The sequence below is a fragment of the Eucyclogobius newberryi genome, unplaced genomic scaffold, assembly GCF_026437365.1.
Source record: "Eucyclogobius newberryi isolate DKJ021-1_F unplaced genomic scaffold, fEucNew1.0.hap1 SCAF_336, whole genome shotgun sequence".
In the NCBI taxonomy this organism is placed as follows: domain Eukaryota; kingdom Metazoa; phylum Chordata; class Actinopteri; order Gobiiformes; family Gobiidae; genus Eucyclogobius; species Eucyclogobius newberryi.
This window is the reverse complement of record NW_027315986.1, coordinates 60001-84149: the sequence shown is the minus strand read 5'-3', so window position 1 is coordinate 84149 and position 24149 is coordinate 60001. Positions and strand designations below refer to the sequence as shown.

General features: G+C 48.6%; 48 non-coding genes across 48 annotated transcripts; all 48 read right to left on the bottom strand.

The window, feature by feature from the left end:
• Window positions 1-222: 222 nt before the first annotated feature.
• Window positions 223-341, bottom strand: LOC140375824 (5S ribosomal RNA). The gene has a single exon (XR_011929753.1). It is a non-coding gene; the product is annotated as a 5S ribosomal RNA (ribosomal RNA).
• A 149-nt stretch (window positions 342-490) lies between these two features.
• On the bottom strand, window positions 491-609 carry LOC140375823 (5S ribosomal RNA). The gene has a single exon (XR_011929752.1). It is a non-coding gene; the product is annotated as a 5S ribosomal RNA (ribosomal RNA).
• A 149-nt stretch (window positions 610-758) lies between these two features.
• On the bottom strand, window positions 759-877 carry LOC140375822 (5S ribosomal RNA). The gene has a single exon (XR_011929751.1). It is a non-coding gene; the product is annotated as a 5S ribosomal RNA (ribosomal RNA).
• A 170-nt stretch (window positions 878-1047) lies between these two features.
• Window positions 1048-1166, bottom strand: LOC140375821 (5S ribosomal RNA). The gene has a single exon (XR_011929750.1). It is a non-coding gene; the product is annotated as a 5S ribosomal RNA (ribosomal RNA).
• A 149-nt stretch (window positions 1167-1315) lies between these two features.
• On the bottom strand, window positions 1316-1434 carry LOC140375820 (5S ribosomal RNA). Its single transcript, XR_011929749.1, has one exon. It is a non-coding gene; the product is annotated as a 5S ribosomal RNA (ribosomal RNA).
• Window positions 1435-1583: 149 nt separating this feature from the next.
• On the bottom strand, window positions 1584-1702 carry LOC140375818 (5S ribosomal RNA). Its single transcript, XR_011929748.1, has one exon. It is a non-coding gene; the product is annotated as a 5S ribosomal RNA (ribosomal RNA).
• A 170-nt stretch (window positions 1703-1872) lies between these two features.
• LOC140375816 (5S ribosomal RNA) lies at window positions 1873-1991 on the bottom strand. Its single transcript, XR_011929746.1, has one exon. It is a non-coding gene; the product is annotated as a 5S ribosomal RNA (ribosomal RNA).
• A 6182-nt stretch (window positions 1992-8173) lies between these two features.
• LOC140375815 (5S ribosomal RNA) lies at window positions 8174-8292 on the bottom strand. The gene has a single exon (XR_011929745.1). It is a non-coding gene; the product is annotated as a 5S ribosomal RNA (ribosomal RNA).
• A 170-nt stretch (window positions 8293-8462) lies between these two features.
• On the bottom strand, window positions 8463-8581 carry LOC140375814 (5S ribosomal RNA). The gene has a single exon (XR_011929744.1). It is a non-coding gene; the product is annotated as a 5S ribosomal RNA (ribosomal RNA).
• Window positions 8582-8741: 160 nt separating this feature from the next.
• On the bottom strand, window positions 8742-8860 carry LOC140375813 (5S ribosomal RNA). Its single transcript, XR_011929743.1, has one exon. It is a non-coding gene; the product is annotated as a 5S ribosomal RNA (ribosomal RNA).
• A 149-nt stretch (window positions 8861-9009) lies between these two features.
• On the bottom strand, window positions 9010-9128 carry LOC140375812 (5S ribosomal RNA). Its single transcript, XR_011929742.1, has one exon. It is a non-coding gene; the product is annotated as a 5S ribosomal RNA (ribosomal RNA).
• A 158-nt stretch (window positions 9129-9286) lies between these two features.
• LOC140375854 (5S ribosomal RNA) lies at window positions 9287-9405 on the bottom strand. The gene has a single exon (XR_011929782.1). It is a non-coding gene; the product is annotated as a 5S ribosomal RNA (ribosomal RNA).
• Window positions 9406-9565: 160 nt separating this feature from the next.
• Window positions 9566-9684, bottom strand: LOC140375811 (5S ribosomal RNA). The gene has a single exon (XR_011929741.1). It is a non-coding gene; the product is annotated as a 5S ribosomal RNA (ribosomal RNA).
• Window positions 9685-9842: 158 nt separating this feature from the next.
• On the bottom strand, window positions 9843-9961 carry LOC140375810 (5S ribosomal RNA). Its single transcript, XR_011929740.1, has one exon. It is a non-coding gene; the product is annotated as a 5S ribosomal RNA (ribosomal RNA).
• Window positions 9962-10120: 159 nt separating this feature from the next.
• Window positions 10121-10239, bottom strand: LOC140375809 (5S ribosomal RNA). The gene has a single exon (XR_011929739.1). It is a non-coding gene; the product is annotated as a 5S ribosomal RNA (ribosomal RNA).
• A 149-nt stretch (window positions 10240-10388) lies between these two features.
• LOC140375808 (5S ribosomal RNA) lies at window positions 10389-10507 on the bottom strand. The gene has a single exon (XR_011929738.1). It is a non-coding gene; the product is annotated as a 5S ribosomal RNA (ribosomal RNA).
• A 169-nt stretch (window positions 10508-10676) lies between these two features.
• LOC140375807 (5S ribosomal RNA) lies at window positions 10677-10795 on the bottom strand. The gene has a single exon (XR_011929737.1). It is a non-coding gene; the product is annotated as a 5S ribosomal RNA (ribosomal RNA).
• A 169-nt stretch (window positions 10796-10964) lies between these two features.
• Window positions 10965-11083, bottom strand: LOC140375805 (5S ribosomal RNA). The gene has a single exon (XR_011929735.1). It is a non-coding gene; the product is annotated as a 5S ribosomal RNA (ribosomal RNA).
• Window positions 11084-11252: 169 nt separating this feature from the next.
• Window positions 11253-11371, bottom strand: LOC140375804 (5S ribosomal RNA). The gene has a single exon (XR_011929734.1). It is a non-coding gene; the product is annotated as a 5S ribosomal RNA (ribosomal RNA).
• Window positions 11372-11531: 160 nt separating this feature from the next.
• On the bottom strand, window positions 11532-11650 carry LOC140375802 (5S ribosomal RNA). Its single transcript, XR_011929733.1, has one exon. It is a non-coding gene; the product is annotated as a 5S ribosomal RNA (ribosomal RNA).
• Window positions 11651-11809: 159 nt separating this feature from the next.
• LOC140375801 (5S ribosomal RNA) lies at window positions 11810-11928 on the bottom strand. Its single transcript, XR_011929732.1, has one exon. It is a non-coding gene; the product is annotated as a 5S ribosomal RNA (ribosomal RNA).
• Window positions 11929-12077: 149 nt separating this feature from the next.
• LOC140375800 (5S ribosomal RNA) lies at window positions 12078-12196 on the bottom strand. The gene has a single exon (XR_011929731.1). It is a non-coding gene; the product is annotated as a 5S ribosomal RNA (ribosomal RNA).
• Window positions 12197-12354: 158 nt separating this feature from the next.
• Window positions 12355-12473, bottom strand: LOC140375843 (5S ribosomal RNA). The gene has a single exon (XR_011929771.1). It is a non-coding gene; the product is annotated as a 5S ribosomal RNA (ribosomal RNA).
• A 160-nt stretch (window positions 12474-12633) lies between these two features.
• LOC140375799 (5S ribosomal RNA) lies at window positions 12634-12752 on the bottom strand. The gene has a single exon (XR_011929730.1). It is a non-coding gene; the product is annotated as a 5S ribosomal RNA (ribosomal RNA).
• Window positions 12753-12910: 158 nt separating this feature from the next.
• LOC140375798 (5S ribosomal RNA) lies at window positions 12911-13029 on the bottom strand. Its single transcript, XR_011929729.1, has one exon. It is a non-coding gene; the product is annotated as a 5S ribosomal RNA (ribosomal RNA).
• Window positions 13030-13188: 159 nt separating this feature from the next.
• On the bottom strand, window positions 13189-13307 carry LOC140375797 (5S ribosomal RNA). The gene has a single exon (XR_011929728.1). It is a non-coding gene; the product is annotated as a 5S ribosomal RNA (ribosomal RNA).
• Window positions 13308-13456: 149 nt separating this feature from the next.
• LOC140375796 (5S ribosomal RNA) lies at window positions 13457-13575 on the bottom strand. The gene has a single exon (XR_011929727.1). It is a non-coding gene; the product is annotated as a 5S ribosomal RNA (ribosomal RNA).
• Window positions 13576-13734: 159 nt separating this feature from the next.
• On the bottom strand, window positions 13735-13853 carry LOC140375795 (5S ribosomal RNA). Its single transcript, XR_011929726.1, has one exon. It is a non-coding gene; the product is annotated as a 5S ribosomal RNA (ribosomal RNA).
• Window positions 13854-14002: 149 nt separating this feature from the next.
• LOC140375793 (5S ribosomal RNA) lies at window positions 14003-14121 on the bottom strand. Its single transcript, XR_011929724.1, has one exon. It is a non-coding gene; the product is annotated as a 5S ribosomal RNA (ribosomal RNA).
• Window positions 14122-14279: 158 nt separating this feature from the next.
• On the bottom strand, window positions 14280-14398 carry LOC140375792 (5S ribosomal RNA). The gene has a single exon (XR_011929723.1). It is a non-coding gene; the product is annotated as a 5S ribosomal RNA (ribosomal RNA).
• A 159-nt stretch (window positions 14399-14557) lies between these two features.
• Window positions 14558-14676, bottom strand: LOC140375791 (5S ribosomal RNA). The gene has a single exon (XR_011929722.1). It is a non-coding gene; the product is annotated as a 5S ribosomal RNA (ribosomal RNA).
• A 149-nt stretch (window positions 14677-14825) lies between these two features.
• LOC140375790 (5S ribosomal RNA) lies at window positions 14826-14944 on the bottom strand. The gene has a single exon (XR_011929721.1). It is a non-coding gene; the product is annotated as a 5S ribosomal RNA (ribosomal RNA).
• Window positions 14945-15104: 160 nt separating this feature from the next.
• LOC140375789 (5S ribosomal RNA) lies at window positions 15105-15223 on the bottom strand. Its single transcript, XR_011929720.1, has one exon. It is a non-coding gene; the product is annotated as a 5S ribosomal RNA (ribosomal RNA).
• A 158-nt stretch (window positions 15224-15381) lies between these two features.
• Window positions 15382-15500, bottom strand: LOC140375788 (5S ribosomal RNA). The gene has a single exon (XR_011929719.1). It is a non-coding gene; the product is annotated as a 5S ribosomal RNA (ribosomal RNA).
• A 159-nt stretch (window positions 15501-15659) lies between these two features.
• LOC140375786 (5S ribosomal RNA) lies at window positions 15660-15778 on the bottom strand. Its single transcript, XR_011929718.1, has one exon. It is a non-coding gene; the product is annotated as a 5S ribosomal RNA (ribosomal RNA).
• A 148-nt stretch (window positions 15779-15926) lies between these two features.
• On the bottom strand, window positions 15927-16045 carry LOC140375785 (5S ribosomal RNA). Its single transcript, XR_011929717.1, has one exon. It is a non-coding gene; the product is annotated as a 5S ribosomal RNA (ribosomal RNA).
• Window positions 16046-16205: 160 nt separating this feature from the next.
• Window positions 16206-16324, bottom strand: LOC140375784 (5S ribosomal RNA). Its single transcript, XR_011929716.1, has one exon. It is a non-coding gene; the product is annotated as a 5S ribosomal RNA (ribosomal RNA).
• A 158-nt stretch (window positions 16325-16482) lies between these two features.
• LOC140375783 (5S ribosomal RNA) lies at window positions 16483-16601 on the bottom strand. Its single transcript, XR_011929715.1, has one exon. It is a non-coding gene; the product is annotated as a 5S ribosomal RNA (ribosomal RNA).
• Window positions 16602-16761: 160 nt separating this feature from the next.
• On the bottom strand, window positions 16762-16880 carry LOC140375781 (5S ribosomal RNA). The gene has a single exon (XR_011929713.1). It is a non-coding gene; the product is annotated as a 5S ribosomal RNA (ribosomal RNA).
• Window positions 16881-17029: 149 nt separating this feature from the next.
• Window positions 17030-17148, bottom strand: LOC140375780 (5S ribosomal RNA). The gene has a single exon (XR_011929712.1). It is a non-coding gene; the product is annotated as a 5S ribosomal RNA (ribosomal RNA).
• A 162-nt stretch (window positions 17149-17310) lies between these two features.
• Window positions 17311-17429, bottom strand: LOC140375779 (5S ribosomal RNA). Its single transcript, XR_011929711.1, has one exon. It is a non-coding gene; the product is annotated as a 5S ribosomal RNA (ribosomal RNA).
• Window positions 17430-17578: 149 nt separating this feature from the next.
• LOC140375778 (5S ribosomal RNA) lies at window positions 17579-17697 on the bottom strand. Its single transcript, XR_011929710.1, has one exon. It is a non-coding gene; the product is annotated as a 5S ribosomal RNA (ribosomal RNA).
• A 149-nt stretch (window positions 17698-17846) lies between these two features.
• LOC140375777 (5S ribosomal RNA) lies at window positions 17847-17965 on the bottom strand. The gene has a single exon (XR_011929709.1). It is a non-coding gene; the product is annotated as a 5S ribosomal RNA (ribosomal RNA).
• Window positions 17966-18114: 149 nt separating this feature from the next.
• LOC140375776 (5S ribosomal RNA) lies at window positions 18115-18233 on the bottom strand. Its single transcript, XR_011929708.1, has one exon. It is a non-coding gene; the product is annotated as a 5S ribosomal RNA (ribosomal RNA).
• Window positions 18234-18382: 149 nt separating this feature from the next.
• LOC140375775 (5S ribosomal RNA) lies at window positions 18383-18501 on the bottom strand. The gene has a single exon (XR_011929707.1). It is a non-coding gene; the product is annotated as a 5S ribosomal RNA (ribosomal RNA).
• Window positions 18502-18650: 149 nt separating this feature from the next.
• On the bottom strand, window positions 18651-18769 carry LOC140375774 (5S ribosomal RNA). The gene has a single exon (XR_011929706.1). It is a non-coding gene; the product is annotated as a 5S ribosomal RNA (ribosomal RNA).
• Window positions 18770-18919: 150 nt separating this feature from the next.
• On the bottom strand, window positions 18920-19038 carry LOC140375773 (5S ribosomal RNA). Its single transcript, XR_011929705.1, has one exon. It is a non-coding gene; the product is annotated as a 5S ribosomal RNA (ribosomal RNA).
• A 149-nt stretch (window positions 19039-19187) lies between these two features.
• LOC140375772 (5S ribosomal RNA) lies at window positions 19188-19306 on the bottom strand. The gene has a single exon (XR_011929704.1). It is a non-coding gene; the product is annotated as a 5S ribosomal RNA (ribosomal RNA).
• Between the last annotated feature and the right edge of the window lie 4843 nt (window positions 19307-24149).

The window sequence follows — 24149 nt, the reverse complement described above, 5'->3', positions numbered from 1 at the left end:
AACCAGGCCCAACCCTGCTTGGCTTCCGAGATCAGACGAGATCGGGCTGGTCCAGGGTGGTATGGCCGTGAGCGAAATGTTCCAGGTCAAAACGGCCTTTTTTATATCAAACACTGTCTTTTCGTGAAGAGTACCTTCACGCCACTTGCTCGGTCAAAATTGGGATATCTCAATGAAAAACTTCTTTTTTTTTTTTTTTTGACAGGTGAAAAAGTGTGAAAATGCTCACAGCACCTGGTATTCCCAGGCGGTCTCCCATCCAAGTACTAACCAGGCCCAACCCTGCTTGGCTTCCGAGATCAGACGAGATCGGGCTGGTCCAGGGTGGTATGGCCGTGAGCGAAATGTTCCAGGTCAAAACGGCCTTTTTTATATCAAACACTGTCTTTTCGTGAAGAGTACCTTCACGCCACTTGCTCGGTCAAAATTGGGATATCTCAATGAAAAACTTCTTTTTTTTTTTTTTTTGACAGGTGAAAAAGTGTGAAAATGCTCACAGCACCTGGTATTCCCAGGCGGTCTCCCATCCAAGTACTAACCAGGCCCAACCCTGCTTGGCTTCCGAGATCAGACGAGATCGGGCTGGTCCAGGGTGGTATGGCCGTGAGCGAAATGTTCCAGGTCAAAACGGCCTTTTTTATATCAAACACTGTCTTTTCGTGAAGAGTACCTTCACGCCACTTGCTCGGTCAAAATTGGGATATCTCAATGAAAAACTTCTTTTTTTTTTTTTTTTGACAGGTGAAAAAGTGTGAAAATGCTCACAGCACCTGGTATTCCCAGGCGGTCTCCCATCCAAGTACTAACCAGGCCCAACCCTGCTTGGCTTCCGAGATCAGACGAGATCGGGCTGGTCCAGGGTGGTATGGCCGTGAGCGAAATGTTCCAGGTCAAAACTCGTATAAATTGCTTTTTTTGCATCAAACACTGTCTTTTCGTGAAGAGTACCTTCACGCCACTTGCTCGGTCAAAATTGGGATATCTCAATGAAAAACTTCTTTTTTTTTTTTTTTTTTTTTTTTTTTGACAGGTGAAAAAGTGTGAAAATGCTCACAGCACCTGGTATTCCCAGGCGGTCTCCCATCCAAGTACTAACCAGGCCCAACCCTGCTTGGCTTCCGAGATCAGACGAGATCGGGCTGGTCCAGGGTGGTATGGCCGTGAGCGAAATGTTCCAGGTCAAAACGGCCTTTTTTATATCAAACACTGTCTTTTCGTGAAGAGTACCTTCACGCCACTTGCTCGGTCAAAATTGGGATATCTCAATGAAAAACTTCTTTTTTTTTTTTTTTTGACAGGTGAAAAAGTGTGAAAATGCTCACAGCACCTGGTATTCCCAGGCGGTCTCCCATCCAAGTACTAACCAGGCCCAACCCTGCTTGGCTTCCGAGATCAGACGAGATCGGGCTGGTCCAGGGTGGTATGGCCGTGAGCGAAATGTTCCAGGTCAAAACGGCCTTTTTTATATCAAACACTGTCTTTTCGTGAAGAGTACCTTCACGCCACTTGCTCGGTCAAAATTGGGATATCTCAATGAAAAACTTCTTTTTTTTTTTTTTTTGACAGGTGAAAAAGTGTGAAAATGCTCACAGCACCTGGTATTCCCAGGCGGTCTCCCATCCAAGTACTAACCAGGCCCAACCCTGCTTGGCTTCCGAGATCAGACGAGATCGGGCTGGTCCAGGGTGGTATGGCCGTGAGCGAAATGTTCCAGGTCAAAACTCGTATAAATTGCTTTTTTTGCATCAAACACTGTCTTTTCGTGAAGAGTACCTTCACGCCACTTGCTCGGTCAAAATTGGGATATCTCAATGAAAAACTTCTTTTTTTTTTTTTTTTTTTTTTTTTTTGACAGGTGAAAAAGTGTGAAAATGCTCACAGCACCTGGTATTCCCAGGCGGTCTCCCATCCAAGTACTAACCAGGCCCAACCCTGCTTGGCTTCCGAGATCAGACGAGATCGGGCTGGTCCAGGGTGGTATGGCCGTGAGCGAAATGTTCCAGGTCAAAACTCGTATAAATGGCTTTTTTTGCATCAAACACTGTCTTTTCGTGAAGAGTACCTTCACGCCACTTGCTCGGTCAAAATTGGGATATCTCAATGAAAAACTTCTTTTTTTTTTTTTTTTGACAGGTGAAAAAGTGTGAAAATGCTCACAGCACCTGGTATTCCCAGGCGGTCTCCCATCCAAGTACTAACCAGGCCCAACCCTGCTTGGCTTCCGAGATCAGACGAGATCGGGCTGGTCTTTTTTTTTTTATCTTTTATTATCAAAAACATCTTAAAACAAGTATTTACATATATTTACATGAATGTACAGACATACATGACACACAAGGGCAAGGGAATGGGATACACAAGGGCAAGGGGAGACGAGACAAAAAATTACAGAAAATCAAACACACAATCATTCTCCAAACATTCTTCAGTGATGGGGGGTGATGCCGGGGTCAGAAGAGGATGTCCAGGTTTCCAGAGGGTGTGAGGTGGATCAGGGTGTTGTGGGGGACGAGGTGGGTGATGAACCGGTGCTCTGCTGCCATGTGGAGGTGTCGGAGGTGTGCGGCCAAGAGTCCTTTGAAGATGGGCCAGGGTGCTGCTGTTTTATTGTCACGGAGATGGATGTTCCTGTTGAGATATAATGTGTACCGGGCTATGGAGAGGGTTAGTCGGGCGAGATGGGTGTTGGCTCCAGAGCGACTCTGTCCGGGACCAAAGAGGAGGAGCCAGGGCTCCTGGTCGTCCCCTCCTAGGGCCGCCGGCGGTGGGAGCCTCCAGGACAGCCTCCGAGCGAGGAGGTCCTGCAGTCGGGACCAGAACGGGCGGACGGCCGGGCAGGTGTACAGCATGTGCTCCAGGGTCTCGGGGGGTCCGTGGCACACGGGGCAGTCCGCAGCGTAGCTGTCGGGAAGAAATGCGTGCAGTGCTGCGGATGTAAAGACGATCCTGTGTCTAAATCTGAAGTCAAAATGACCTACGTTATGTGGGGTGTACCAATTAAAGATGTTGGCCCAGATGGTTGCGATGGTGCGTGCGGGGAATGTTAATGACCATTTGTGTTCCGAGGCGGGACGCCCGAGCACTCCCGGCAACAACAACTGATACAGGATGCGGGTGGGTAGGTCTGTGAAAATCCTAAACCTCCCCGTGCTAACAAATACATTAAAATTCAACTTACCTGTCGTGCTCCCCATTTGGCCCAAAGTGCTTCCCCAATGCCTGACCAGATTCCTGTTAAAAATACTTACCATACCACTAATATACTTTCTCCTAAACACTTTACCTGCTAACCTAAAACACTTCCCTATGTAATCTACACTAAAATTACCTTTCACGTCAAATACCTTACCTACATATTCCAGCCCAGCCTCCTCCATCGCCCCACTGATCATGCACTCGCGCTTCCCGGGGGGAGCGGAGAGCAAGTCAGGGTTATGACGGAGGGGCATGTGCGCGAGACCCTCACCGCTGTCTGGAACCGCCACAGTCAGGGGCCTGAAAGTCCTCCACGCCTCCAAGAGTTCCCTCTCGAAGGGGGGGAGGCCCTCCAGGACCGAAACAGGGGGCAACAAACACAAATTATAAACACCAAACTTACCTAGACTATTAACAAACTCACCTATATAATCCTTCCATGGAGCATCTACCTCAACGTCTAGAAATTTCCGAATTGTTTTCAGCCTGAAGGCCTTCTTCCTTAACTCTAAATCTGCTAACTTTAAACCTCCCTGATCGTACTCACCTATCATAACCTTATGTGCAATAAAGCCCCTCTCACGATTCCACAAAAAGTGGTTTATCACTAACCTTAATTTGTTAGCATAGACCCCCGGCAGGCCGTACACGGAGAGTGCATGGTTCAACATGGACATGCACAAAGAATTTACAACTAAGACTTTACCTTTTAATGTCAGATTACGACGTCTCCAAAAATTCAAGCGCGCTGTAATTTTCTCGCACAAAGGCGACCAAAGTGCAGTACGACACGCCTCCTCGTCTCTGCCCAGGGGGACGCCGAGGACCTTGTAGGAGTCCCCCGCCTCCCGGAGCTGGACAGGGAGAGGAACAGGCGTGACGCTGCCGCAAAATTTAACCGTGGTTTTATCGAAATTGATTTTGGCCCCTGAAGCGAGGCCGTAAACATTGAGCACGTGGAGAGAGGCGTTCAGGCTCTCCACGTCTCGGAGGATCAGATTCGTGTCATCTGCGTACTGAAAAATTTTGACTTCCCTACCCGCAGGCGTGGTCAGTCCCCTCACCGCCGCGTCCGCCCTCAACATGGCCGCCAAAGGCTCAGCGGCGATGCTGTAGAGGAGCGACGAGAGGGGACAGCCCTGCCTGACTGATCTTTTTAAGGGGAAAGAGTCAGTTAGAAACCCGTTGACTTTGACCTTACTGACCGCAAAGGAATAGATGAGCTGTAGCCAATTAACAAACCGTTCGCCGAAACCTAACTTACCTAATACAGTCCAGAGGAACGAATGCTCAACTCTGTCGAACGCCTTGTTAAAGTCTACACTAACGTGAATACCACCGGTCGCGTGCATCTGCCGAAGGAGATATCTCAGAGACAAAACTGTGTCTGAGATGTCCCTCCCGGGGACGCTGTAGGCCTGCGAGGGGTGTATGACGGATCCAATCACACGCTTTAACCTACCTGCTAATACCTTTGCTAAAATTTTATAGTCTACGTTCAAAAGGCTAATGGGCCTGTAGTTGGCGAGGCTGCTCCTGTCGCCCTTCTTAAAAAGCAGAGTGACGACACTCATCGCAAAACCATCGCCAACTCTACTCTCACTCTCAAAATCCTGATATAATAGGAGTAGGATCGGAGCTAACCTGGAAGCGAAACGCTTGAAAAACTCACAGGTTAGTCCGTCCTCTCCGGGGCTTTTCCCTGTATTTAAACTCTTGACTGCAGCCTCTATCTCCATGAGAGACAGAGGCGCGTCGCACAGCTCCCTATCCTCCCTGCTCAGTGTGCGCTCCAGAGCACCTACAGCCTGGTCTAAAGCCTGCTCTGCCACTCCGTCTGAACTAAAAAGCCTACTATAGAAATCCTGCGCTGTCTCTAAAACCTCACTTACCTCGGAAACAATCTTACCTGTCTTATCTATCAACTTATCTATGTGCATCTTTCCCTGTGTAACCTTCTCACAGCCGAAGAAGAACGCTGTCGAGCGTTCTCCCTCGACTGTGTGTCTGGCTTTTGCCCTCAAAATTGCACCCTGACACCTACTTACCTCCAGCTGCTCCAGCTCAGCGCGCACCACCAGGTACTCTGGATCCACAGGGCCAGTGGTGGAAGCTGCGCCCTGGTCCAGGACCTGCAGGCGCTGGCGGAGAGCGGTCTCCCTCCTGGTCGACAGCCACGCCTTGTGTTTGCTGTAATTGACACAGAGCTTTTTAATGCGTGTTTTTGCCGTCGGCCACCAATCGACCACGCTGTCGATCAGCTCCAGCTCCATGTCAAATACATCAAACAAAAAGTCCATTTTCCTACAAAAAGTTTCATCACCGAGGATGGAGCTGTTTAGGACCCACAGTCCTCCATTCCTCGGTGATGAAACTAACCCAAAATAAATATCTAAAGTGGAGTGATCACTCAAGCCTGACCACTTGTAGGAAGCACCACTGACTCTCTGTGCCAGGTCTGAGGAGGCAAAACAGAGGTCAATGCGGGACTGCTTCAGGACGCCCTGGACGACCTGCCGCCTGGAGAAATCCTTCAGGAAGGGGTGGACGAACCGCCACACCTCCGTCAGGTTCCTGCTGGCGGCTTCTTCCAACAGGGCTGTCCTGGCAGTGCTGTTTTTAAAAGAGTTGTTAATGCCGATGTCTGTCTTGCAAAGTGTTGTATTAAAGTCACCGATTATGATTGTATTGTCGTTCGCAAAGCGAAATATTTTTTTGAAGAATTGCCTCCTCAGACCATCATCGTTCGGGGCGTAGATGTTAATTAGTCTGAACTTCACTGTGTCCGTGAAGTCCAGGACCAGGAAGGAGCCCTCTGGGTCGGCGTGTACCAGGGTGGGTTGGCCTAAGACACCAGGCCTCACCACCGTGGCCACACCGCGCGAGCACGCCGTGCCCAGGGCCCAAAATACAGAGCCCACTCCCATGCTCCGCACTTGTTGCGCGTGGCTGACATCCCAGTGCGTTTCTTGGATGCAGAGCACGTCCCACTTGGAAAAGTGTAACGCGCTCTGCATCCGCACTGGGCTCCGCAGGCCGCCTGCGTTCCAAGAGGACAAGGAGAACGCCATTAAGAGGAGACCTTGGAGGATGTAACCCATCTTTTATTTAGACTTCTTTTTGGCGCCCGTCGCATCCGACTGCCACACTCTTTTTCTGACTTCACGGGTGGAGAAATCCATGAAGTCATCATTAAAAACAGTCTCGAGCTCACCTCGTGGGGCAGAGCTGCGTGTGGAGGATGGTGGGTTGATGGAGCTTTCTGCTGGCGCTTTTGAAGTGGTTGGAACGGAGGAGGCAGAGCCGCTCTCAGCAGCAGCGCCCTCTCCGTCTCCTGCCACCTGCTTCCTGCGTCTTGCCCCTTTCTTATCCTTCTTCTCCACCTGTCCCCTCTTACCACCGTCCGACTGGAGCTTGGGATCATCACCCAGCTCTGTGGTGATGTCCCCCCCTTTGGAGGTAAGATGCGGGGCCTGTCCCGCACCCATCCTCCTCCCGGGTTCAGCCTCTTCCTCCACGGGCTTAGGAGTTGGACCCTCACGAGTCCCCTCCCTCTGGTCAGGAGGAGCAGTTTGTCCTGCTCCCACCTTCCCAGACGCCAGCGCTGAGCCGAGCACCATCTCCAGTGCGACGGACGCCTCCTCGTCTGAGGAGTCAGAGGAGCAAGAGGAGCCAGACACCTCTGGCTCCCCTGACTCCTCCACAGCCTCCTCCTCCAAAAACTCCTCTACTTCGGAGAGAGCAGTTGCGGGCACGTTCTGGGCCACGTCACTGCTCTCTCCTCCAATGGCGTCCTCCCTGTCCTCCCCTCTGTCCTCCCCTCTGTCCTCCTCTCTGTCACCCGCACCACACGGACATAAGTGGCGGAACATGCGGCACTCTCTGCACTTCGGGGCCCGCTGCGCGACGCACTCGCGCGCGTAATGCCCCTGGCTCCCGCAGTTGCGGCACAGAAAGTCAGGGCACTCCCTCAGAATATGGCCAGGCTGGAGACACCCCCTACACACCCGCACCTGCCTGTCGTGTATTACCCTGAAGTACTCGGGGCCCCCCGCGGTGTCAAACCTGACAGAATACGGTAAGGACTGCACCGTGTCCGTGAACCTTACCCGTACAAACCTGGTGCCGTCCGCCACGTTCGTCCCCGGCCACATTCTCCTCCTCACCTCGGAGACCGCAGAGACCCCCCAGGCGTAGAGCTTGGCCAGGATCTCCTCGTCCTCGATATAAGCCGGCAGCCCCATGAAGGACACGACCAGCTCATCCACCGAGATGTCACGGGCGTGAACCCTGACTCCTCCAATGCAGTACCCGTCCAGGAGCCGCTCCTTCGCTTTAGTGGTACTGACGGTTACTTCATATTTGTCCTTCGAGATGAGTCTGCACGCTACTATGGAGCCGCACACCTCCTGAGTCGATTTCAAAAAAGCTAGTGGCGTGATTTGTGCTCCCTCCGTCAACTCCAACACCACAGTGAGTTCTTTCATAAATTTCATTCTTCTTTCTTCGTTCTTTCTATTATTTACAGATTCTTTCAAACTTTGTCTTGCCTTTGTCGTGTCCATTCCAGTGTCCGATGCCGTGTTGTCCGTCCTTTGAGCCATGCTCACAAAAAACAAAAAATCCACCTCCCAGTAAGTTTACTGGGAGGGGAACAAACAAAAGAACTGAAAAAAGTAAATGAAAATGACCAAAATAACGATTAAAAACTCCAAAAAAAACTTCCAAACCTCCAGCTCCAGACCATGCAGCACACCACAAATTGCACGCACCTGCACTGATTGCAAAGGGGCGGGTCCAGGGTGGTATGGCCGTGAGCGAAATGTTCCAGGTCAAAACTCGTATAAATTGCTTTTTTTGCATCAAACACTGTCTTTTCGTGAAGAGTACCTTCACGCCACTTGCTCGGTCAAAATTGGGATATCTCAATGAAAAACTTCTTTTTTTTTTTTTTTTGACAGGTGAAAAAGTGTGAAAATGCTCACAGCACCTGGTATTCCCAGGCGGTCTCCCATCCAAGTACTAACCAGGCCCAACCCTGCTTGGCTTCCGAGATCAGACGAGATCGGGCTGGTCCAGGGTGGTATGGCCGTGAGCGAAATGTTCCAGGTCAAAACTCGTATAAATTGCTTTTTTTGCATCAAACACTGTCTTTTCGTGAAGAGTACCTTCACGCCACTTGCTCGGTCAAAATTGGGATATCTCAATGAAAAACTTCTTTTTTTTTTTTTTTTTTTTTTTTTTTGACAGGTGAAAAAGTGTGAAAATGCTCACAGCACCTGGTATTCCCAGGCGGTCTCCCATCCAAGTACTAACCAGGCCCAACCCTGCTTGGCTTCCGAGATCAGACGAGATCGGGCTGGTCCAGGGTGGTATGGCCGTGAGCGAAATGTTCCAGGTCAAAACTCGTATAAATGGCTTTTTTTTGCATCAAACACTGTCTTTTCGTGAAGAGTACCTTCACGCCACTTGCTCGGTCAAAATTGGGATATCTCAATGAAAAACTTCTTTTTTTTTTTTTTTTGACAGGTGAAAAAGTGTGAAAATGCTCACAGCACCTGGTATTCCCAGGCGGTCTCCCATCCAAGTACTAACCAGGCCCAACCCTGCTTGGCTTCCGAGATCAGACGAGATCGGGCTGGTCCAGGGTGGTATGGCCGTGAGCGAAATGTTCCAGGTCAAAACGGCCTTTTTTATATCAAACACTGTCTTTTCGTGAAGAGTACCTTCACGCCACTTGCTCGGTCAAAATTGGGATATCTCAATGAAAAACTTCTTTTTTTTTTTTTTTTGACAGGTGAAAAAGTGTGAAAATGCTCACAGCACCTGGTATTCCCAGGCGGTCTCCCATCCAAGTACTAACCAGGCCCAACCCTGCTTGGCTTCCGAGATCAGACGAGATCGGGCTGGTCCAGGGTGGTATGGCCGTGAGCGAAATGTTCCAGGTCAAAACGGCCTTTTTTATATCAAACACTGTCTTTTCGTGAAGAGTACCTTCACGCCACTTGCTCGGTCAAAATTGGGATATCTCAATGAAAAACTTCTTTTTTTTTTTTTTTTTTTTTTTTTGACAGGTGAAAAAGTGTGAAAATGCTCACAGCACCTGGTATTCCCAGGCGGTCTCCCATCCAAGTACTAACCAGGCCCAACCCTGCTTGGCTTCCGAGATCAGACGAGATCGGGTTGGTCCAGGGTGGTATGGCCGTGAGCGAAATGTTCCAGGTCAAAACTCGTATAAATGGCTTTTTTTTGCATCAAACACTGTCTTTTCGTGAAGAGTACCTTCACGCCACTTGCTCGGTCAAAATTGGGATATCTCAATGAAAAACTTCTTTTTTTTTTTTTTTTGACAGGTGAAAAAGTGTGAAAATGCTCACAGCACCTGGTATTCCCAGGCGGTCTCCCATCCAAGTACTAACCAGGCCCAACCCTGCTTGGCTTCCGAGATCAGACGAGATCGGGCTGGTCCAGGGTGGTATGGCCGTGAGCGAAATGTTCCAGGTCAAAACGGCCTTTTTTATATCAAACACTGTCTTTTCGTGAAGAGTACCTTCACGCCACTTGCTCGGTCAAAATTGGGATATCTCAATGAAAAACTTCTTTTTTTTTTTTTTTTTTTTTTTTTGACAGGTGAAAAAGTGTGAAAATGCTCACAGCACCTGGTATTCCCAGGCGGTCTCCCATCCAAGTACTAACCAGGCCCAACCCTGCTTGGCTTCCGAGATCAGACGAGATCGGGCTGGTCCAGGGTGGTATGGCCGTGAGCGAAATGTTCCAGGTCAAAACTCGTATAAATGGCTTTTTTTGCATCAAACACTGTCTTTTCGTGAAGAGTACCTTCACGCCACTTGCTCGGTCAAAATTGGGATATCTCAATGAAAAACTTCTTTTTTTTTTTTTTTTGACAGGTGAAAAAGTGTGAAAATGCTCACAGCACCTGGTATTCCCAGGCGGTCTCCCATCCAAGTACTAACCAGGCCCAACCCTGCTTGGCTTCCGAGATCAGACGAGATCGGGCTGGTCCAGGGTGGTATGGCCGTGAGCGAAATGTTCCAGGTCAAAACGGCCTTTTTTATATCAAACACTGTCTTTTCGTGAAGAGTACCTTCACGCCACTTGCTCGGTCAAAATTGGGATATCTCAATGAAAAACTTCTTTTTTTTTTTTTTTTGACAGGTGAAAAAGTGTGAAAATGCTCACAGCACCTGGTATTCCCAGGCGGTCTCCCATCCAAGTACTAACCAGGCCCAACCCTGCTTGGCTTCCGAGATCAGACGAGATCGGGCTGGTCCAGGGTGGTATGGCCGTGAGCGAAATGTTCCAGGTCAAAACTCGTATAAATTGCTTTTTTTGCATCAAACACTGTCTTTTCGTGAAGAGTACCTTCACGCCACTTGCTCGGTCAAAATTGGGATATCTCAATGAAAAACTTCTTTTTTTTTTTTTTTTTTTTTTTTTTGACAGGTGAAAAAGTGTGAAAATGCTCACAGCACCTGGTATTCCCAGGCGGTCTCCCATCCAAGTACTAACCAGGCCCAACCCTGCTTGGCTTCCGAGATCAGACGAGATCGGGCTGGTCCAGGGTGGTATGGCCGTGAGCGAAATGTTCCAGGTCAAAACTCGTATAAATTGCTTTTTTTGCATCAAACACTGTCTTTTCGTGAAGAGTACCTTCACGCCACTTGCTCGGTCAAAATTGGGATATCTCAATGAAAAACTTCTTTTTTTTTTTTTTTTTTTTTTTTTTGACAGGTGAAAAAGTGTGAAAATGCTCACAGCACCTGGTATTCCCAGGCGGTCTCCCATCCAAGTACTAACCAGGCCCAACCCTGCTTGGCTTCCGAGATCAGACGAGATCGGGCTGGTCCAGGGTGGTATGGCCGTGAGCGAAATGTTCCAGGTCAAAACTCGTATAAATTGCTTTTTTTGCATCAAACACTGTCTTTTCGTGAAGAGTACCTTCACGCCACTTGCTCGGTCAAAATTGGGATATCTCAATGAAAAACTTCTTTTTTTTTTTTTTTTTTTTTTTTTTGACAGGTGAAAAAGTGTGAAAATGCTCACAGCACCTGGTATTCCCAGGCGGTCTCCCATCCAAGTACTAACCAGGCCCAACCCTGCTTGGCTTCCGAGATCAGACGAGATCGGGCTGGTCCAGGGTGGTATGGCCGTGAGCGAAATGTTCCAGGTCAAAACTCGTATAAATGGCTTTTTTTTGCATCAAACACTGTCTTTTCGTGAAGAGTACCTTCACGCCACTTGCTCGGTCAAAATTGGGATATCTCAATGAAAAACTTCTTTTTTTTTTTTTTTTGACAGGTGAAAAAGTGTGAAAATGCTCACAGCACCTGGTATTCCCAGGCGGTCTCCCATCCAAGTACTAACCAGGCCCAACCCTGCTTGGCTTCCGAGATCAGACGAGATCGGGCTGGTCCAGGGTGGTATGGCCGTGAGCGAAATGTTCCAGGTCAAAACTCGTATAAATTGCTTTTTTTGCATCAAACACTGTCTTTTCGTGAAGAGTACCTTCACGCCACTTGCTCGGTCAAAATTGGGATATCTCAATGAAAAACTTCTTTTTTTTTTTTTTTTGACAGGTGAAAAAGTGTGAAAATGCTCACAGCACCTGGTATTCCCAGGCGGTCTCCCATCCAAGTACTAACCAGGCCCAACCCTGCTTGGCTTCCGAGATCAGACGAGATCGGGCTGGTCCAGGGTGGTATGGCCGTGAGCGAAATGTTCCAGGTCAAAACGGCCTTTTTTATATCAAACACTGTCTTTTCGTGAAGAGTACCTTCACGCCACTTGCTCGGTCAAAATTGGGATATCTCAATGAAAAACTTCTTTTTTTTTTTTTTTTGACAGGTGAAAAAGTGTGAAAATGCTCACAGCACCTGGTATTCCCAGGCGGTCTCCCATCCAAGTACTAACCAGGCCCAACCCTGCTTGGCTTCCGAGATCAGACGAGATCGGGCTGGTCCAGGGTGGTATGGCCGTGAGCGAAATGTTCCAGGTCAAAACGGCCTTTTTTATATCAAACACTGTCTTTTCGTGAAGAGTACCTTCACGCCACTTGCTCGGTCAAAATTGGGATATCTCAATGAAAAACTTCTTTTTTTTTTTTTTTTTTTTTTTTTGACAGGTGAAAAAGTGTGAAAATGCTCACAGCACCTGGTATTCCCAGGCGGTCTCCCATCCAAGTACTAACCAGGCCCAACCCTGCTTGGCTTCCGAGATCAGACGAGATCGGGTTGGTCCAGGGTGGTATGGCCGTGAGCGAAATGTTCCAGGTCAAAACTCGTATAAATGGCTTTTTTTTGCATCAAACACTGTCTTTTCGTGAAGAGTACCTTCACGCCACTTGCTCGGTCAAAATTGGGATATCTCAATGAAAAACTTCTTTTTTTTTTTTTTTTGACAGGTGAAAAAGTGTGAAAATGCTCACAGCACCTGGTATTCCCAGGCGGTCTCCCATCCAAGTACTAACCAGGCCCAACCCTGCTTGGCTTCCGAGATCAGACGAGATCGGGCTGGTCCAGGGTGGTATGGCCGTGAGCGAAATGTTCCAGGTCAAAACGGCCTTTTTTATATCAAACACTGTCTTTTCGTGAAGAGTACCTTCACGCCACTTGCTCGGTCAAAATTGGGATATCTCAATGAAAAACTTCTTTTTTTTTTTTTTTTTTTTTTTTTGACAGGTGAAAAAGTGTGAAAATGCTCACAGCACCTGGTATTCCCAGGCGGTCTCCCATCCAAGTACTAACCAGGCCCAACCCTGCTTGGCTTCCGAGATCAGACGAGATCGGGCTGGTCCAGGGTGGTATGGCCGTGAGCGAAATGTTCCAGGTCAAAACTCGTATAAATGGCTTTTTTTGCATCAAACACTGTCTTTTCGTGAAGAGTACCTTCACGCCACTTGCTCGGTCAAAATTGGGATATCTCAATGAAAAACTTCTTTTTTTTTTTTTTTTGACAGGTGAAAAAGTGTGAAAATGCTCACAGCACCTGGTATTCCCAGGCGGTCTCCCATCCAAGTACTAACCAGGCCCAACCCTGCTTGGCTTCCGAGATCAGACGAGATCGGGCTGGTCCAGGGTGGTATGGCCGTGAGCGAAATGTTCCAGGTCAAAACGGCCTTTTTTATATCAAACACTGTCTTTTCGTGAAGAGTACCTTCACGCCACTTGCTCGGTCAAAATTGGGATATCTCAATGAAAAACTTCTTTTTTTTTTTTTTTTGACAGGTGAAAAAGTGTGAAAATGCTCACAGCACCTGGTATTCCCAGGCGGTCTCCCATCCAAGTACTAACCAGGCCCAACCCTGCTTGGCTTCCGAGATCAGACGAGATCGGGCTGGTCCAGGGTGGTATGGCCGTGAGCGAAATGTTCCAGGTCAAAACTCGTATAAATTGCTTTTTTTGCATCAAACACTGTCTTTTCGTGAAGAGTACCTTCACGCCACTTGCTCGGTCAAAATTGGGATATCTCAATGAAAAACTTCTTTTTTTTTTTTTTTTGACAGGTGAAAAAGTGTGAAAATGCTCACAGCACCTGGTATTCCCAGGCGGTCTCCCATCCAAGTACTAACCAGGCCCAACCCTGCTTGGCTTCCGAGATCAGACGAGATCGGGCTGGTCCAGGGTGGTATGGCCGTGAGCGAAATGTTCCAGGTCAAAACGGCCTTTTTTATATCAAACACTGTCTTTTCGTGAAGAGTACCTTCACGCCACTTGCTCGGTCAAAATTGGGATATCTCAATGAAAAACTTCTTTTTTTTTTTTTTTTGACAGGTGAAAAAGTGTGAAAATGCTCACAGCACCTGGTATTCCCAGGCGGTCTCCCATCCAAGTACTAACCAGGCCCAACCCTGCTTGGCTTCCGAGATCAGACGAGATCGGGCTGGTCCAGGGTGGTATGGCCGTGAGCGAAATGTTCCAGGTCAAAACGGCCTTTTTTATATCAAACACTGTCTTTTCGTGAAGAGTACCTTCACGCCACTTGCTCGGTCAAAATTGGGATATCTCAATGAAAAACTTCTTTTTTTTTTTTTTTTTTTTTTTTTGACAGGTGAAAAAGTGTGAAAATGCTCACAGCACCTGGTATTCCCAGGCGGTCTCCCATCCAAGTACTAACCAGGCCCAACCCTGCTTGGCTTCCGAGATCAGACGAGATCGGGCTGGTCCAGGGTGGTATGGCCGTGAGCGAAATGTTCCAGGTCAAAACTCGTATAAATGGCTTTTTTTGCATCAAACACTGTCTTTTCGTGAAGAGTACCTTCACGCCACTTGCTCGGTCAAAATTGGGATATCTCAATGAAAAACTTCTTTTTTTTTTTTTTTTGACAGGTGAAAAAGTGTGAAAATGCTCACAGCACCTGGTATTCCCAGGCGGTCTCCCATCCAAGTACTAACCAGGCCCAACCCTGCTTGGCTTCCGAGATCAGACGAGATCGGGCTGGTCCAGGGTGGTATGGCCGTGAGCGAAATGTTCCAGGTCAAAACGGCCTTTTTTATATCAAACACTGTCTTTTCGTGAAGAGTACCTTCACGCCACTTGCTCGGTCAAAATTGGGATATCTCAATGAAAAACTTCTTTTTTTTTTTTTTTTGACAGGTGAAAAAGTGTGAAAATGCTCACAGCACCTGGTATTCCCAGGCGGTCTCCCATCCAAGTACTAACCAGGCCCAACCCTGCTTGGCTTCCGAGATCAGACGAGATCGGGCTGGTCCAGGGTGGTATGGCCGTGAGCGAAATGTTCCAGGTCAAAACTCGTATAAATGGCTTTTTTTTGCATCAAACACTGTCTTTTCGTGAAGAGTACCTTCACGCCACTTGCTCGGTCAAAATTGGGATATCTCAATGAAAAACTTCTTTTTTTTTTTTTTTTGACAGGTGAAAAAGTGTGAAAATGCTCACAGCACCTGGTATTCCCAGGCGGTCTCCCATCCAAGTACTAACCAGGCCCAACCCTGCTTGGCTTCCGAGATCAGACGAGATCGGGCTGGTCCAGGGTGGTATGGCCGTGAGCGAAATGTTCCAGGTCAAAACGGCCTTTTTTATATCAAACACTGTCTTTTCGTGAAGAGTACCTTCACGCCACTTGCTCGGTCAAAATTGGGATATCTCAATGAAAAACTTCTTTTTTTTTTTTTTTTTTTTTTTTTGACAGGTGAAAAAGTGTGAAAATGCTCACAGCACCTGGTATTCCCAGGCGGTCTCCCATCCAAGTACTAACCAGGCCCAACCCTGCTTGGCTTCCGAGATCAGACGAGATCGGGCTGGTCCAGGGTGGTATGGCCGTGAGCGAAATGTTCCAGGTCAAAACTCGTATAAATGGCTTTTTTTGCATCAAACACTGTCTTTTCGTGAAGAGTACCTTCACGCCACTTGCTCGGTCAAAATTGGGATATCTCAATGAAAAACTTCTTTTTTTTTTTTTTTTGACAGGTGAAAAAGTGTGAAAATGCTCACAGCACCTGGTATTCCCAGGCGGTCTCCCATCCAAGTACTAACCAGGCCCAACCCTGCTTGGCTTCCGAGATCAGACGAGATCGGGCTGGTCCAGGGTGGTATGGCCGTGAGCGAAATGTTCCAGGTCAAAACGGCCTTTTTTATATCAAACACTGTCTTTTCGTGAAGAGTACCTTCACGCCACTTGCTCGGTCAAAATTGGGATATCTCAATGAAAAACTTCTTTTTTTTTTTTTTTGACAGGTGAAAAAGTGTGAAAATGCTCACAGCACCTGGTATTCCCAGGCGGTCTCCCATCCAAGTACTAACCAGGCCCAACCCTGCTTGGCTTCCGAGATCAGACGAGATCGGGCTGGTCCAGGGTGGTATGGCCGTGAGCGAAATGTTCCAGGTCAAAACTCGTATAAATGGCTTTTTTTTGCATCAAACACTGTCTTTTCGTGAAGAGTACCTTCACGCCACTTGCTCGGTCAAAATTGGGATATCTCAATGAAAAACTTCTTTTTTTTTTTTTTTTGACAGGTGAAAAAGTGTGAAAATGCTCACAGCACCTGGTATTCCCAGGCGGTCTCCCATCCAAGTACTAACCAGGCCCAACCCTGCTTGGCTTCCGAGATCAGACGAGATCGGGCTGGTCCAGGGTGGTATGGCCGTGAGCGAAATGTTCCAGGTCAAAACGGCCTTTTTTATATCAAACACTGTCTTTTCGTGAAGAGTACCTTCACGCCACTTGCTCGGTCAAAATTGGGATATCTCAATGAAAAACTTCTTTTTTTTTTTTTTTTTTTTTTTTTGACAGGTGAAAAAGTGTGAAAATGCTCACAGCACCTGGTATTCCCAGGCGGTCTCCCATCCAAGTACTAACCAGGCCCAACCCTGCTTGGCTTCCGAGATCAGACGAGATCGGGCTGGTCCAGGGTGGTATGGCCGTGAGCGAAATGTTCCAGGTCAAAACTCGTATAAATGGCTTTTTTTTGCATCAAACACTGTCTTTTCGTGAAGAGTACCTTCACGCCACTTGCTCGGTCAAAATTGGGATATCTCAATGAAAAACTTCTTTTTTTTTTTTTTTTGACAGGTGAAAAAGTGTGAAAATGCTCACAGCACCTGGTATTCCCAGGCGGTCTCCCATCCAAGTACTAACCAGGCCCAACCCTGCTTGGCTTCCGAGATCAGACGAGATCGGGCTGGTCCAGGGTGGTATGGCCGTGAGCGAAATGTTCCAGGTCAAAACGGCCTTTTTTATATCAAACACTGTCTTTTCGTGAAGAGTACCTTCACGCCACTTGCTCGGTCAAAATTGGGATATCTCAATGAAAAACTTCTTTTTTTTTTTTTTTTGACAGGTGAAAAAGTGTGAAAATGCTCACAGCACCTGGTATTCCCAGGCGGTCTCCCATCCAAGTACTAACCAGGCCCAACCCTGCTTGGCTTCCGAGATCAGACGAGATCGGGCTGGTCCAGGGTGGTATGGCCGTGAGCGAAATGTTCCAGGTCAAAACTCGTATAAATTGCTTTTTTTGCATCAAACACTGTCTTTTCGTGAAGAGTACCTTCACGCCACTTGCTCGGTCAAAATTGGGATATCTCAATGAAAAACTTCTTTTTTTTTTTTTTTTTTTGACAGGTGAAAAAGTGTGAAAATGCTCACAGCACCTGGTATTCCCAGGCGGTCTCCCATCCAAGTACTAACCAGGCCCAACCCTGCTTGGCTTCCGAGATCAGACGAGATCGGGCTGGTCCAGGGTGGTATGGCCGTGAGCGAAATGTTCCAGGTCAAAACGGCCTTTTTTATATCAAACACTGTCTTTTCGTGAAGAGTACCTTCACGCCACTTGCTCGGTCAAAATTGGGATATCTCAATGAAAAACTTCTTTTTTTTTTTTTTTTGACAGGTGAAAAAGTGTGAAAATGCTCACAGCACCTGGTATTCCCAGGCGGTCTCCCATCCAAGTACTAACCAGGCCCAACCCTGCTTGGCTTCCGAGATCAGACGAGATCGGGCTGGTCCAGGGTGGTATGGCCGTGAGCGAAATGTTCCAGGTCAAAACGGCCTTTTTTATATCAAACACTGTCTTTTCGTGAAGAGTACCTTCACGCCACTTGCTCGGTCAAAATTGGGATATCTCAATGAAAAACTTCTTTTTTTTTTTTTTTTGACAGGTGAAAAAGTGTGAAAATGCTCACAGCACCTGGTATTCCCAGGCGGTCTCCCATCCAAGTACTAACCAGGCCCAACCCTGCTTGGCTTCCGAGATCAGACGAGATCGGGCTGGTCCAGGGTGGTATGGCCGTGAGCGAAATGTTCCAGGTCAAAACGGCCTTTTTTATATCAAACACTGTCTTTTCGTGAAGAGTACCTTCACGCCACTTGCTCGGTCAAAATTGGGATATCTCAATGAAAAACTTCTTTTTTTTTTTTTTTTGACAGGTGAAAAAGTGTGAAAATGCTCACAGCACCTGGTATTCCCAGGCGGTCTCCCATCCAAGTACTAACCAGGCCCAACCCTGCTTGGCTTCCGAGATCAGACGAGATCGGGCTGGTCCAGGGTGGTATGGCCGTGAGCGAAATGTTCCAGGTCAAAACGGCCTTTTTTATATCAAACACTGTCTTTTCGTGAAGAGTACCTTCACGCCACTTGCTCGGTCAAAATTGGGATATCTCAATGAAAAACTTCTTTTTTTTTTTTTTTTGACAGGTGAAAAAGTTTGAAAATGCTCACAGCACCTGGTATTCCCAGGCGGTCTCCCATCCAAGTACTAACCAGGCCCAACCCTGCTTGGCTTCCGAGATCAGACGAGATCGGGCTGGTCCAGGGTGGTATGGCCGTGAGCGAAATGTTCCAGGTCAAAACGGCCTTTTTTATATCAAACACTGTCTTTTCGTGAAGAGTACCTTCACGCCACTTGCTCGGTCAAAATTGGGATATCTCAATGAAAAACTTCTTTTTTTTTTTTTTTTGACAGGTGAAAAAGTGTGAAAATGCTCACAGCACCTGGTATTCCCAGGCGGTCTCCCATCCAAGTACTAACCAGGCCCAACCCTGCTTGGCTTCCGAGATCAGACGAGATCGGGCTGGTCCAGGGTGGTATGGCCGTGAGCGAAATGTTCCAGGTCAAAACGGCCTTTTTTATATCAAACACTGTCTTTTCGTGAAGAGTACCTTCACGCCACTTGCTCGGTCAAAATTGGGATATCTCAATGAAAAACTTCTTTTTTTTTTTTTTTTTGACAGGTGAAAAAGTGTGAAAATGCTCACAGCACCTGGTATTCCCAGGCGGTCTCCCATCCAAGTACTAACCAGGCCCAACCCTGCTTGGCTTCCGAGATCAGACGAGATCGGGCTGGTCCAGGGTGGTATGGCCGTGAGCGAAATGTTCCAGGTCAAAACGGCCTTTTTTATATCAAACACTGTCTTTTCGTGAAGAGTACCTTCACGCCACTTGCTCGGTCAAAATTGGGATATCTCAATGAAAAACTTCTTTTTTTTTTTTTTTTGACAGGTGAAAAAGTGTGAAAATGCTCACAGCACCTGGTATTCCCAGGCGGTCTCCCATCCAAGTACTAACCAGGCCCAACCCTGCTTGGCTTCCGAGATCAGACGAGATCGGGCTGGTCCAGGGTGGTATGGCCGTGAGCGAAATGTTCCAGGTCAAAACGGCCTTTTTTATATCAAACACTGTCTTTTCGTGAAGAGTACCTTCACGCCACTTGCTCGGTCAAAATTGGGATATCTCAATGAAAAACTTCTTTTTTTTTTTTTTTTTGACAGGTGAAAAAGTGTGAAAATGCTCACAGCACCTGGTATTCCCAGGCGGTCTCCCATCCAAGTACTAACCAGGCCCAACCCTGCTTGGCTTCCGAGATCAGACGAGATCGGGCTGGTCTTTTTTTTTTTTTTTTTTATCCTTTATTATCAAAAACATCTTAAAACAAGTATTTACATATATTTACATGAATGTACAGACATACATGACACACAAGGGCAAGGGAATGGGATACACAAGGGCAAGGGGAGACGAGACAAAAAATTACAGAAAATCAAACACACAATCATTCTCGAAACATTCTTCAGTGATGGGGGGTGATGCCGGGGTCAGAAGAGGATGTCCAGGTTTCCAGAGGGTGTGAGGTGGATCAGGGTGTTGTGGGGGACGAGGTGGGTGATGAACCGGTGCTCTGCTGCCATGTGGAGGTGTCGGAGGTGTGCGGCCAAGAGTCCTTTGAAGATGGGCCAGGGTGCTGCTGTTTTATTGTCACGGAGATGGATGTTCCTGTTGAGATATAATGTGTACCGGGCTATGGAGAGGGTTAGTCGGGCGAGATGGGTGTTGGCTCCAGAGCGACTCTGTCCGGGACCAAAGAGGAGGAGCCAGGGCTCCTGGTCGTCCCCTCCTAGGGCCGCCGGCGGTGGGAGCCTCCAGGACAGCCTCCGAGCGAGGAGGTCCTGCAGTCGGGACCAGAACGGGCGGACGGCCGGGCAGGTGTACAGCATGTGCTCCAGGGTCTCGGGGGGTCCGTGGCACACGGGGCAGTCCGCAGCGTAGCTGTCGGGAAGAAATGCGTGCAGTGCTGCGGATGTAAAGACGATCCTGTGTCTAAATCTGAAGTCAAAATGACCTACGTTATGTGGGGTGTACCAATTAAAGATGTTGGCCCAGATGGTTGCGATGGTGCGTGCGGGGAATGTTAATGACCATTTGTGTTCCGAGGCGGGACGCCCGAGCACTCCCGGCAACAACAACTGATACAGGATGCGGGTGGGTAGGTCTGTGAAAATCCTAAACCTCCCCGTGCTAACAAATACATTAAAATTCAACTTACCTGTCGTGCTCCCCATTTGGCCCAAAGTGCTTCCCCAATGCCTGACCAGATTCCTGTTAAAAATACTTACCATACCACTAATATACTTTCTCCTAAACACTTTACCTGCTAACCTAAAACACTTCCCTATGTAATCTACACTAAAATTACCTTTCACGTCAAATACCTTACCTACATATTCCAGCCCAGCCTCCTCCATCGCCCCACTGATCATGCACTCGCGCTTCCCGGGGGGAGCGGAGAGCAAGTCAGGGTTATGACGGAGGGGCATGTGCGCGAGACCCTCACCGCTGTCTGGAACCGCCACAGTCAGGGGCCTGAAAGTCCTCCACGCCTCCAAGAGTTCCCTCTCGAAGGGGGGGAGGCCCTCCAGGACCGAAACAGGGGGCAACAAACACAAATTATAAACACCAAACTTACCTAGACTATTAACAAACTCACCTATATAATCCTTCCATGGAGCATCTACCTCAACGTCTAGAAATTTCCGAATTGTTTTCAGCCTGAAGGCCTTCTTCCTTAACTCTAAATCTGCTAACTTTAAACCTCCCTGATCGTACTCACCTATCATAACCTTATGTGCAATAAAGCCCCTCTCACGATTCCACAAAAAGTGGTTTATCACTAACCTTAATTTGTTAGCATAGACCCCCGGCAGGCCGTACACGGAGAGTGCATGGTTCAACATGGACATGCACAAAGAATTTACAACTAAGACTTTACCTTTTAATGTCAGATTACGACGTCTCCAAAAATTCAAGCGCGCTGTAATTTTCTCGCACAAAGGCGACCAAAGTGCAGTACGACACGCCTCCTCGTCTCTGCCCAGGGGGACGCCGAGGACCTTGTAGGAGTCCCCCGCCTCCCGGAGCTGGACAGGGAGAGGAACAGGCGTGACGCTGCCGCAAAATTTAACCGTGGTTTTATCGAAATTGATTTTGGCCCCTGAAGCGAGGCCGTAAACATTGAGCACGTGGAGAGAGGCGTTCAGGCTCTCCACGTCTCGGAGGATCAGATTCGTGTCATCTGCGTACTGAAAAATTTTGACTTCCCTACCCGCAGGCGTGGTCAGTCCCCTCACCGCCGCGTCCGCCCTCAACATGGCCGCCAAAGGCTCAGCGGCGATGCTGTAGAGGAGCGACGAGAGGGGACAGCCCTGCCTGACTGATCTTTTTAAGGGGAAAGAGTCAGTTAGAAACCCGTTGACTTTGACCTTACTGACCGCAAAGGAATAGATGAGCTGTAGCCAATTAACAAACCGTTCGCCGAAACCTAACTTACCTAATACAGTCCAGAGGAACGAATGCTCAACTCTGTCGAACGCCTTGTTAAAGTCTACACTAACGTGAATACCACCGGTCGCGTGCATCTGCCGAAGGAGATATCTCAGAGACAAAACTGTGTCTGAGATGTCCCTCCCGGGGACGCTGTAGGCCTGCGAGGGGTGTATGACGGATCCAATCACACGCTTTAACCTACCTGCTAATACCTTTGCTAAAATTTTATAGTCTACGTTCAAAAGGCTAATGGGCCCGTAGTTGGCGAGGCTGCTCCTGTCGCCCTTCTTAAAAAGCAGAGTGACGACACTCATCGCAAAACCATCGCCAACTCTACTCTCACTCTCAAAATCCTGATATAATAGGAGTAGGATCGGAGCTAACCTGGAAGCGAAACGCTTGAAAAACTCACAGGTTAGTCCGTCCTCTCCGGGGCTTTTCCCTGTATTTAAACTCTTGACTGCAGCCTCTATCTCCATGAGAGACAGAGGCGCGTCGCACAGCTCCCTATCCTCCCTGCTCAGTGTGCGCTCCAGAGCACCTACAGCCTGGTCTAAAGCCTGCTCTGCCACTCCGTCTGAACTAAAAAGCCTACTATAGAAATCCTGCGCTGTCTCTAAAACCTCACTTACCTCGGAAACAATCTTACCTGTCTTATCTATCAACTTATCTATGTGCATCTTTCCCTGTGTAACCTTCTCACAGCCGAAGAAGAACGCTGTCGAGCGTTCTCCTTCGACTGTGTGTCTGGCTTTTGCCCTCAAAATTGCACCCTGACACCTACTTACCTCCAGCTGCTCCAGCTCAGCGCGCACCACCAGGTACTCTGGATCCACAGGGCCAGTGGTGGAAGCTGCGCCCTGGTCCAGGACCTGCAGGCGCTGGCGGAGAGCGGTCTCCCTCCTGGTCGACAGCCACGCCTTGTGTTTGCTGTAATTGACACAGAGCTTTTTAATGCGTGTTTTTGCCGTCGGCCACCAATCGACCACGCTGTCGATCAGCTCCAGCTCCATGTCAAATACATCAAACAAAAAGTCCATTTTCCTACAAAAAGTTTCATCACCGAGGATGGAGCTGTTTAGGACCCACAGTCCTCCATTCCTCGGTGATGAAACTAACCCAAAATAAATATCTAAAGTGGAGTGATCACTCAAGCCTGACCACTTGTAGGAAGCACCACTGACTCTCTGTGCCAGGTCTGAGGAGGCAAAACAGAGGTCAATGCGGGACTGCTTCAGGACGCCCTGGACGACCTGCCGCCTGGAGAAATCCTTCAGGAAGGGGTGGAGGAACCGCCACACCTCCGTCAGGTTCCTGCTGGCGGCTTCTTCCAACAGGGCTGTCCTGGCAGTGCTGTTTTTAAAAGAGTTGTTAATGCCGATGTCTGTCTTGCAAAGTGTTGTATTAAAGTCACCGATTATGATTGTATTGTCGTTCGCAAAGCGAAATATTTTTTTGAAGAATTGCCTCCTCAGACCATCATCGTTCGGGGCGTAGATGTTAATTAGTCTGAACTTCACTGTGTCCGTGAAGTCCAGGACCAGGAAGGAGCCCTCTGGGTCGGCGTGTACCAGGGTGGGTTGGCCTAAGACACCAGGCCTCACCACCGTGGCCACACCGCGCGAGCACGCCGTGCCCAGGGCCAAAAATACAGAGCCTACTCCCATGCTCCGCACTTGTTGCGCGTGGCTGACATCCCAGTGCGTTTCTTGGATGCAGAGCACGTCCCACTTGGAAAAGTGTAACGCGCTCTGCATCCGCACTGGGCTCCGCAGGCCGCCTGCGTTCCAAGAGGACAAGGAGAACGCCATTAAGAGGAGACCTTGGAGGATGTAACCCATCTTTTATTTAGACTTCTTTTTGGCGCCCGTCGCATCCGACTGCCACACTCTTTTTCTGACTTCACGGGTGGAGAAATCCATGAAGTCATCATTAAAAACAGTCTCGAGCTCACCTCGTGGGGCAGAGCTGCGTGTGGAGGATGGTGGGTTGATGGAGCTTTCTGCTGGCGCTTTTGAAGTGGTTGGAACGGAGGAGGCAGAGCCGCTCTCAGCAGCAGCGCCCTCTCCGTCTCCTGCCACCTGCTTCCTGCGTCTTGCCCCTTTCTTATCCTTCTTCTCCACCTGTCCCCTCTTATCACCGTCCGACTGGAGCTTGGGATCATCACCCAGCCCTGTGGTGATGTCCCCCCCTTTGGAGGTAAGATGCGGGGCCTGTCCCGCACCCATCCTCCTCCCGGGTTCAGCCTCTTCCTCCACGGGCTTAGGAGTTGGACCCTCACGAGTCCCCTCCCTCTGGTCAGGAGGAGCAGTTTGTCCTGCTCCCACCTTCCCAGACGCCAGCGCTGAGCCGAGCACCATCTCCAGTGCGACGGACGCCTC